The sequence below is a fragment of the Salvelinus sp. IW2-2015 genome, unplaced genomic scaffold (assembly GCF_002910315.2).
Source record: "Salvelinus sp. IW2-2015 unplaced genomic scaffold, ASM291031v2 Un_scaffold4418, whole genome shotgun sequence".
In the NCBI taxonomy this organism is placed as follows: domain Eukaryota; kingdom Metazoa; phylum Chordata; class Actinopteri; order Salmoniformes; family Salmonidae; genus Salvelinus; species Salvelinus sp. IW2-2015.
Window position 1 is genome coordinate 1 of NW_019945688.1, and position 10,854 is coordinate 10,854.

General features: G+C 46.1%; 2 long non-coding RNA genes and 2 pseudogenes across 2 annotated transcripts in view; 1 reads left to right on the top strand and 3 right to left on the bottom strand.

Moving 5' to 3' along the window:
- Positions 1–6: 6 nt before the first annotated feature.
- LOC112077262 (phosphoinositide 3-kinase regulatory subunit 4-like) lies at positions 7–6,356 on the bottom strand (annotated as a pseudogene).
- A 7-nt stretch (positions 6,357–6,363) lies between these two features.
- Positions 6,364–10,854, bottom strand: part of LOC139022528 (uncharacterized) — a 13,604-nt gene continuing 9,113 nt past the window's right edge. Inside the window, exon 3 of the long non-coding RNA XR_011478092.1 lies at positions 6,364–6,488. This is a non-coding gene — a long non-coding RNA (uncharacterized lncRNA). The remainder of the gene's footprint in view (positions 6,489–10,854) is intronic.
- LOC139026318 (uncharacterized) overlaps positions 7,073–10,854 on the bottom strand; it is a 7,481-nt gene continuing 3,699 nt past the window's right edge. The window contains exon 2 of the long non-coding RNA XR_011478091.1: positions 7,073–7,424. This is a non-coding gene — a long non-coding RNA (uncharacterized lncRNA). The remainder of the gene's footprint in view (positions 7,425–10,854) is intronic.
- The window catches only part of LOC112077264 (phosphoinositide 3-kinase regulatory subunit 4-like), a 4,820-nt pseudogene continuing 3,343 nt past the window's right edge, over positions 9,378–10,854 (top strand).

Below are 10,854 nucleotides of genomic sequence, written 5' to 3' on the forward strand. Positions count from 1 at the left end.
CAGACTAAGGGCCTTAGATCCATTGTTTACACTACGTCCAGAGAGAACACAGGTCTTTTTAACAGAACGTGATGCCCCTAGGGGGAGTCTGTCTGGTATGTTAACACAACTCAAGGCCAGTCGGACAGTATATTTGACTACAGGGAAAGGAGAGATGTATGTGTGCTGCCGCAGGATAAACCAAATAAAGGTTTGACTGAACACTAACAGTACTGCTCTGTCGTGTGTTGACAGCCACAGAGGTAATGAGAACTTGTGAAAACTCTGCTTGTCCTGAATGCAGTTTAACCCATCTAGTGAATTAAATGTAATGAGGCGATGTGGGTAATCTGGGGGAAATGCTGTCTGGATGGGATTATTTGTTATGCACATCATTACAGGCTAAACCACACCAGCAATATACCAGATGCTGTGGTGATGAAGTCTGAAAACAGATAAATGACAGGTCATTGATATCAAACATGTTGAAAATATCTAAACTATAATATCAACCTATCCAATCTTTTCAGTGTCTACACACAAGTGCTTTAAGGCTAAGGGTCAACTTGGCTGTGTTTACACAGGCAGCTCATTTCCAATTATTTCTTCTTCAATAATTGGGCAAAAGATCAGAATTGGGCTGTCTGTGTATATGCAGACTTTGGGTTTGTGTACCCCTCTGCTATTACAGGGGTGTACTTTGACCACCAGGTGTCAGTGGCGTCCCTACCTCTCTTGTCCTCGGCCTCCTGTTTAGGTTTGACCAGGTCCACCTGGCGTCCCATGATGCCCAGCGTGGCCAGGTCAATGACCCCGCTCTGGACTGCCTCCCCCAGGTGGCTCTGGTCTCCCATGTTGGCCTTGGCCTTGTTGGAYTTGAGCATGAAGTCCTTCAGTGCTAGCAGTTTGTCCTCTTCAGCCTCCGTCATCCCCTACAATAAACAATTATCACCATCGTTGTGATCATCATCATCATCATCATCATCATAACACTAATGGTCAAACGTTGTGCATTATATGGAAACAATACATTTCCCATCCATGTAACGTCGAGACATCACCCCCGCCCTCTGACCTGAGAGAGCAGTTTCTTAAGCAGCTGGGCGATGGCGGGGTCCTCCGGAATGGGGCATTCTGGGAGTGAGCCGCTGCGCTTCTTCTGCCGCAGCAGCAGGTGGCGGAAGAGGCTGGCGATGTCTTTGGAGCGCAGGGAGTAGTCGAAGATGGAGCGGCTCACTGGCTCCTTCAGCACACTCAGCAGTACTATCTCTTTATCAATCTGAGAGGAAACACAGCCTCATTTAACATAGCACAGTACAGCATACCATATCACACCATAACATAACATAGCACAGTACAGCATACCATAGCATATCACACCATAACATAACATAGCACAGTAAGCATAACATAGCACAGTACAGCATACCAATAGCATATCACACATAACATAACAATAGCACAGTACACATAACATAGCACAGTACAGCATACCATATCACACATAACATAACATAGCACAGTACAGCATAACATAGCACAGTACAGCATATCATAGATATCACCACCATAACATAACATAGCACAGTACAGCATAACATAGCACAGTACAGCATATCATAGCATATCACACCATAACATAACATAGCACAGTACACCATAACATAGCACAGTACAGCAACATAGCATATCACACCATAACATAACATAGCACAGTACAGCATACCATAGCACAGTACAGCATATCATAGCATATCACACCATAACATAACATAGCACAGTACACCATAACAAGCACAGTACAGCATACCATAGCATATCACACCATAACTAACATAGCACAGTACACCATAACATAGCACAGTAACACATAACATAGCATATCACACCATAACATAACATAGCAATACACCATAACATAGCACAGTACAGCATACCATAGCATATCACACCATAACATACAATAGCACAGTACACCATAACATAGCACAGTACAGCATATCACACCATAACATAGCACAGTACAGCATACCATAGCATATCACACCATAACATAACATAGCACAGTACACCATAACATAGCACAGTACAGCATATCATAGCATATCACACCATAACATAACATGCACAGTACACATAACATAGCACAGTACAGCATACATAGCATATCACACCATAACATAACATAGCACAGTACACCATAACATAGCACAGTACAGCATACCATAGCATATCACACCATAACATAACATAGCACAGTACACCATAACATAGCACAGTACACCATAACATAGCACACAATAACATAGCATAGTACAGCACCACATAACACAGCACAGTAACACTAACATAGTACAGTCACCATAACATAGCCCAGTAAACCATAACATAGCACAGTACATACAACATAACATAGCTCAGCACACACATAACATAGCACAGCACACAAATAACATAGCACAGTACAGCACACCATAACATATCATATTACAGTACAGCCATCATAACATAGGACAGTACACCATAACATAGCACAGTACACCATAACATAGCATAGCACAGTACACCATAACATAGCACAGTACACCATAACATAGCACAATACACCATAACATAGCATAGCACACCATAACATAGCACAGCAGACCATAACCTAGCATAGCACAGCACACCATAACATAGCAAGCACAGCACACCTAACATAGCACAGTCAGCACACCATAACATAGCATAGCACAGTACAGCATAACATAGCATAGCACAGTACAGCATAACATAGCATAGTAAAGTACAGCACACTAAGAATAGCACCACATAACATAATTGAATAAGAGTCTGGGAGATTCTTTCAATGTGTTACACGTGAAGATGGTAAGTGAGCGTGTGTGGAAGTCTTACCTGTATGATGGGCTGGGTGATGAAGGGGTTGAGGTGAGGCATCAGTTTGCAGTAGACGTCTGCTATGTTGAGATGCTGGGCCCCACGGTGATGAAGCCCACCGCCCCGTAGCGGATCCACAGGTTGGGGTGGCACAGGAATGGGGCTTTCAAAATAAGGGGGGAAAGTTCATCACAAAAAGTGCCTTTTTTTACATAGTATAGTAACAACACTATCCTTCCCCTGCCATCTCTAAGCTCCTCTCCACCCCATCTCACCGATGTCACTGACACTCGTAGATGTGTGGTTTCTGCAGCAGGCCCAGCTGGCCCATGCAGGTGAGAGAGTTGAGGCCTTGTAGATGACAAACTCCTCCGCATCACTCAGACCCTGCTGCAGGAGGGGCTTCAGGATGGATGAGCTCTGCCAGCCCACGTACGCCGCCACACCTGGTTGAAATGGAAAGAGAGAGAGAGAGAAAGAGAAGAGAGAGATGGAAAGAGAGAGAGAGATGGAAAGAGGGAGAGAGAGAGAGAGAGAAAGAGAGAGATGGAAAGAGAGAGAGATGGAAAGAGGGAGAGAGAGAGAAAGAGAGATATGGAAAGAGAGAGAGAGAGAGGAAAGAGGGAGAGAGAGAGAGAGAGAGAGAGAGAGAAAGAGGAGAGAGAGAGAGAGAGGAGAGACGGAAAGAGGGAGAGAGAGAGAGAGAGAGACGGAAAGAGGGAGAGAGAGAGATGAAAAGAGGTGAGAGAGATGGAAGAGGAGGAAGAGAGATGGAAAGAGAGGAAGAGAGAGAGATGAAAGAAGGGAGCGTAGGGAGAGTAAAAGAGAAAATGAAAAGACAGAAACCAAGAGGAAGGGGGGAGGAGGGGGAGAGTGGAGAGAGTGGAAAGTGAAAGACGGGTCATTGAAGAGAAAATATATTCTAGGATCTCTGTATCTCGGAGACTTCCTGCATGTACACATCCAGCTTTMCKCATTAGCATATTTGAGTGACTAAGTGTGGGCACCGTGTCTGTGGCCCAGTCCTCCACCTTACCCACGATYCTGTCGAAGAAGGCTCCCCGAAGGTGCCAGTCATTCTTGTCGTTCAGGAAAGTGATCATGTGGGACAGGAGCACGTCGTTGGCCTTCTGCCGGCCGAAGAACACACAGAGCCGCGTGATGCCGTTCTCCATCAGAGACTGCTTGACGATGTTCTCCGAGTCGCTCAGTAACGTAACCACCTTCTGCTGCACCATCTCATGAAGCGCCTGCAGCTCTGTCAGGAGGAACAGGAAGTCAGAACAGAATATAATTTTCCCAAGGGAGCGTCAGGTGCGGCATTCAGTATCCATGTTTCGGTGATAAACCTCTACCTCCGATCTGATATTTGAYAGAGAGGAGGCCTTAAAATTACCAGAGTCGTAGTTCTCATTGGGGTGGAGGGTCTCCTCTGTGTCCTCCCCATTCAAGCCGTGCTCCATATTGAGGTTATTCTCCTGAACGAGCTCTAAAAAACGCAAAGCTGTCTCAGCCAGGTGGGCTATGTTCTCTGAGAAAYGGAGAGGCGAATGGATAGGCATTACAAACAACAATAAATACTGACAACCTTTGGACAATTAAGTGTGTAATCATATTTAGAGCGACCCGTGGTCATTGTCAACCCAACTGACCTGCGTATGCCAGCCTGACAATGGTGGCGTCGTCCTGCGCCAGGTGGGCGATGCCCGGTAGGATGTACTCTGGGTAGATGTTGACATCYTTACGGGGAACCTCCTTCACCAGCGCCAGCACCTTGGCTAGGGTGCGCACGGCTTGGGCCCTAACCCGTGGCGCCAGGTCGCTGCAGAAGTGCAGCAGGTATGGCGTGATGCGGTCCAGCAGCGTCTCCACCCTGAGGCGGCCCGCCAGGTGCAGCACCAGCTCCAGAGCCGCCAGCTTGGAGTCGCAGGAACGCAGCGTCTGGAGGCAGGAGGTGATGACAGACACCAACACAACCAGACCCTGCTCCTCCTTGGCCGACACCACACTCGACTCCTGGTCCTCCTTCTCAGGCTTCTCTGTCGACCCGCCTGMCCCTCCCCCGCGGAGGTTATGGAGGATGTTATCCAGGTCCTTGRGGATGACCAACACACGCTCGTCTGCCGACTGGAAGGTCTCCTTGGCAAACTGGGCCATGTAGGGCTGCAGAAAGGTGTAGAAGATGTCTGGGAAGGCGTTACCTCTCTGCTGCTTCAGGTACTCCTCCGCAGTCAGACGCTTCTCCGGCTCCCGCTGCACCATCTGGGCCAGAAAAGAGGGTTTTGATGGTTACCAGGAGACAGCGGTACACTTAAGAATTGGTGCTCAGGATGAATTTAGGATTTCACAAGAACATCTTCACGTGAAGATTAAAGCATATAGACTATTACTAGTTCTCTGATGTAATGGTCTTCTATTTTCATGAGAACATGCTCTGCTTGGAAGTGTCCTTTGCGATACGCCAGAAGTTGGGAGAGATCAACAGTGGTACTCCCTCTGTGAAGAGTTCTGCGATCACACACTAAAAAACACATGAAATAACAGCCAGGAAGGGGATGTATATTAGATGTTTAAACACTCCAATGTCGATCATACAACTACTAGTAAACACATGAAATAACAGCCAGGAAGGGGAATGTACATTAGATGTTTAAACACTCTCAATGTCGATCATACAACTACTAGTAAATTGGACGAGTCCATGGCATCCACTTATCTCTCTCCATTGCCCCAAACAGAAAAATAGTTTCAGCTATGAAAGTTACCTGCTGAGAAGATATCCATTGCCTGTTGAGCTTTCCCCTGCTCCTCTGGCTGTTGCTGGTGAGGTCCACCAGAGGGGTATTCTGGTCGCTCTCTGTGGTGAACATACTCCCATCCACAAACCTCTCGGGGCGATGTAACATGTCCTCCGTCGAGACGTGTCAAAGAAGTAATTAAAGTCACTGGGTTGTCCTCAGGCAGATAGGTGGGCTTGAAGCTGGCAAAGTCTGTGAGCAGCACCCAGTTCAGCTGGTCACCATCACGTTTTCTCTTTAATGTCACCGTGGCGCACGCCCGATTTGTGCGCCTGGTCACGGCGGTGAGGATCTGGAAGGCTAGCCAGCGCTTCTCCACATTGTTGAGGAAGGTCGCGTGCTGATGCGATCATACAAGTGTCCCGGACGTACTGGCGAAAGAGATGGCTGCTTTCTCAGTGAGGGAGGCCTTCTGGAAGGGCAGGCAGTTCTGGCACGAGTGTAGTCTGATCTTTAGCTCTCCAGCTCCTGCTTGTAGCTGGTGAGAGGTAGAGATGGGCCTGGATGGCAAACACCTTCACCACCACCAGGCCTTCCCTGTGCTTGGCGCGGGCCACCTTAAAGAAGCGCGTGCTGCCCAGGCTCTTGTCGTACTCGTGATCATGGATGTCAGAGAAGTAGCTGTCGACAGATAGGATCTGGGCAGGAGCGATCCCTGCTAGCTGATTCCCCATGGTTCTGCTTCACCTGACCAGGGTCCTGTACATATCACAAGTAATTCTTGTTTGATGATTCGAATGATAAACTCTTTTTCCAGGGTGAAGTTCTGCAGCCCAACGCTCTCTGAACTGTCCAGTACAAAGAGTAGCTTCACCGGACCACACTCACACACTGTGAATGCCAGTTACATTATCATTATAATAATGTCATGATATATTCTGAGCATCAAACACCATATGAATAGTACAGATGAAGGATCTTAATTTGATCACTCTTTTGTTGCTGAAAAATTTCCTGCACCGCAGGAAATGCAAAACGTGTAGTGTGTTCGAGGTTTAAAAAGGCTTCTAAAGTTTGTAATTTATACTTTAGAATGTCAGACTTGATTTGCCCTAATGAAAAATGTATCAACCCCTACAAAAAAATCCCAGTTAACTATAATCCACATAATAATTCACATTCCCTGTTGCTGCAGGATTATTTCCCTGCTGTAGCAAACTGTCTCAAATTAAGATCGTACATCTGTATATCTATGTGACTATTTACAATACATGCTGTGGATGTAATTTGGTGCCTCTCAGAGTCTCTCACTGAAGGTCATGCAAGGATGTAAAATAATGCCATGTGTTACTGTTAAGCGCTAAAACTTTGTATGGGTCCAGGAACTTACCACAGCAAGCTACAAGAGAAAAACAAAGACATTACATCAAAATCCACCCTGATTGATATCTTAATCACAGCCCCATCATTTACAGTTTTTGTTTTTTACAATCGCTAACATCCTTTTGTCCAATCTGTTGTCACATTTTCAAAACTCTAAACACAATTAGCACAACATCTGTCTGTTGTGGACCATATCATCAACACAATTCATGTTGTTTTCACAGAATATTCAGTCAATTAACACGTTTCTAAAATGCTTACATTTTCTTTACATACAAGCTTACCCAATACCAAAATTATGGATCTTTCTTGTCTTATTTACAAATGCTTGCACACAGCATGCCAGAAATGAACGTCATTTATGTAGACGAGGCAGGGTTTAACCTGGGAGAAACACGTCGGCGGGGAAGAAACGTCATTTATGTAGACGAGGCAGGGTTTAACCTCGTTTCTTCCCCGCAGACGTGTTTCCTCCAGTTAAACCCTGCCTCGTCTACATAAATGACGTTTCTTCCCCGCCGACGTGTTTTCCCAGGTTAAACCTGCCTCGTCTACATAAATGACGTTTCTTCCCGCCGACGTGTTTCTCCCAGGTTAAACCCTGCCTCGTCTACATAAATGACGTTTCTCTCCCGCCGACGTGTTTCTCCCAGGTTAAACCCTGCCTCGTCTACATAAATGACATTTCTTCCCCGCCGAAGTGTTTCTCCCAGGTTAAACCCAGCCTCGTCTACATAATTGACGTTTCTTCCCCGCAGACGTGTTTTTCCCATGTTAAACCCTGCCTCGTCTACATAAATGACGTTTATCCCCGCCGACGTGTTTCTCCCAGGTTAAACCCTGCCTCGTCTACATAAATGACGTTTCTTCCCGCCGACGTGTTTTCCCAGGTTAACCTGCCTCGTCTACATAAATGACGTTTCTTCCCCGCGACGTGTTTCTCCCAGGTTAACCCTGCCTCTACATAAATGAGTTTCTTCCCCGCCGTCGTGTTTCTCCCAGGTTAAACCCTGCCTCGTCTACATAAATGACGTTTCTTCCCGCCGACGTGTTTCTCCCAGGTTAAACCCTGCCTCGTCTACATAAATGACATTTCTTCCCCCGAAGTGTTTCTCCCAGGTTAAACCCAGCCTCGTCTACATAAATGACGTTTCTTCCCCGCAGACGTGTTTTTCCCAGGTTAAACCTGCCTCGTCTACAATAATGACGTTTCATCCCGCCGACGTGTTTCTCCAGGTTAAACCCTGCCTCGTTACATAAATGACGTTTCTTCCCGCCGACGTGTTTCTCCCAGGTTAAACCCTGCCTCGTCTACATAAATGACGTTTCTTCCCCGCCGACGTGTTTCTCCCAGGTTAAACCCTGCCTCGTCTACATAATGACGTTTCTTCCCCGCCGTCGTGTTTTCCCAGGTTAAACCCTGCCTCGTCTACATAAATGACGTTTCTTCCCCGCCGACGTGTTTCTCCAGGTTAAACCCTGCCTCGTCTACATAAATGACGTTCATTTCTGGCATGCTGTGTGCAAGCATTTGTAAATAAGACAAGAAAGATCCATAATTTTGGTATTGGGTAAGCTTGTATGTAAAGAAAATGTAAGCATTTTAGAAACGTGTTAATTGACTGAATATTCTGTGAAAACAACATGAATTGTGTTGATGATATGGTACAAACAGACAGATGTTGTGCTAATTGTGTTTAGAGTTTTGAAAATGTGACAACAGATTGGACAAAGGATGTTGCGATTGTAAAAAACAAAAACTGTAAATGATGGGGCTGTGATTAAGATATCAATCAGGGTGGATTTTGATGTAATGTCTTTGTTTTCTCTTTGTAGCTTGCTGTGGTAAGTTCCTGGACCATACAAAGTTATATCGCTTAACAGTAACACATGGCATTATTTTACATCCTTGCATGACTTCAGTGAGAGACTCTGAGAGGCACCAAATTACATCCACAGCATGTTTGTAAATAGTCACATAGATATACAGATGTACGATCTTAATTTGAGACAGTTTGCTACAGCAGGGAAATAATCCTGCAGCAACAGGGAATGTGAATTTTATGTGGATTATAGTTAACTGGGATTTTTTTGTAGGGGTTGATACATTTTTCATTAGGGCAATCAGTCTGACATTCTAAGTTAAATTACAAACTTTAGAACCTTTTTAAACCTCGAACACACTACACGTTTTGCATTTCCTGCGGTGCAGGAAATTTTTCAGCAACAAAAGAGTGATCAAATTAAGATCCTTCATCTGTACTATTCATATGGTGTTTGATGCTCAGAATATATCATGACATTATTATAATGATAATGTAACTGGCATTCACAGTGTGTGAGTGTGGTCCGGTGAAGCTACTCTTTGTACTGGACAGTTCAGAGAGCGTTGGGCTGCAGAACTTCACCCTGGAAAAAGATTTTTATCATTCGAATCATCAACAAGATTACCTTGTTGATGTACAGGACCTGGTCAGAGTGAAGCAGAACCATGGGGAATCAGCTAGCAGGGATCGCTCCTGCCCAGATCCTATCTGTCGACAGCTACTTCTCTGACATCCATGATCACGAGTACGACAAGAGCCTGGGCAGCACGCGCTTCTTTAAGGTGGCCGCGCCAAGCACAGGGAAGGCCTGGTGGTGGTGAAGGTGTTTGCCATCCAGGACCCATCTCTACCTCTCACCAGCTACAAGCAGGAGCTGGAGGAGCTAAAGATCAGACTACACTCGTGCCAGAACTGCCTGCCCTTCCAGAAAGGCCTCCCTCACTGAGAAGCAGCCATCCTCTTCCGCCAGTACGTCCGGGACAACTTGTATGATCGCATCAGCAGCGACCCTTCCTCAACAATGTGGAGAAGCGCTGGCTAGCCTTCCAGATCCTCACCGCCGTGACCAGGCGCACAAATCGGGGGTGCGCCACGGTGACATTAAGACAGAAAACGTGATGGTGACCAGCTGGAACTGGGTGCTGCTCACAGACTTTGCCAGCTTCAAGCCCACCTATCTGCCTGAGGACAACCCAGCTGACTTTAATTACTTCTTTGACACGTCTCGACGGAGGACATGTTACATCGCCCCGAGAGGTTTGTGGATGGGAGTATGTTCACCACAGAGAGCGACCAGAATACCCTCTGGTGGACCTCACCAGCAACAGCCAGAGGAGCAGGGGAAAGCTCAAACAGGCAATGGTATCTTCTCAGCAGGTAACTTTCATAGCTGAAACATATTTTCTGTTTGGGGAATGGAGAGAGATAAGTGGATGCCATGGACTCGTCCAATTTACTAGTAGTTGTATGATCGACATTGAGAGTGTTTAAACATCTAATGTACATTCCCCTTCCCTGGCTGTTATTTCATGTGTTTACTAGTAGTTGTATGATCGACATTGAGAGTGTTTAAACATCTAATATACATTCCCCTTCCCTGGCTGTTATTTCATGTGTTTTTTAGGTTGTGTGATCGCAGAACTCTTCACAGAGGGAGTACCACTGTTTGATCTCTCCCAACTTCTGGCGTATCGCAAAGGACACTTCCAGACAGAGCATGTTCTCATGAAAATAGAAAGACCATTACATCAGAGAACTAGTAATAGTCTATATGCTTTATCTTCACGTGAAGATGTTCTTGTAAATCCTAATTCATCCTGAGCACCAATTCTTAAGTGTACCGCTGTCTCCTGGTAACCATCAAAACCCTCTTTTCGCCTCCTAGGTGGCCCAGATGGTGCAGCGGGAGCCGGAGAAGCGTCTGACTGCGGAGGAGTACCTGAAGCAGCAGAGAGGTAACGCTTCCCAGACTCTTCTACCTTTCTGCAGCCCTACATGGCCAGTTTGCCAAGGAGACCTTCCAGTCGGCAGACGAGCGTGTGTTGGTC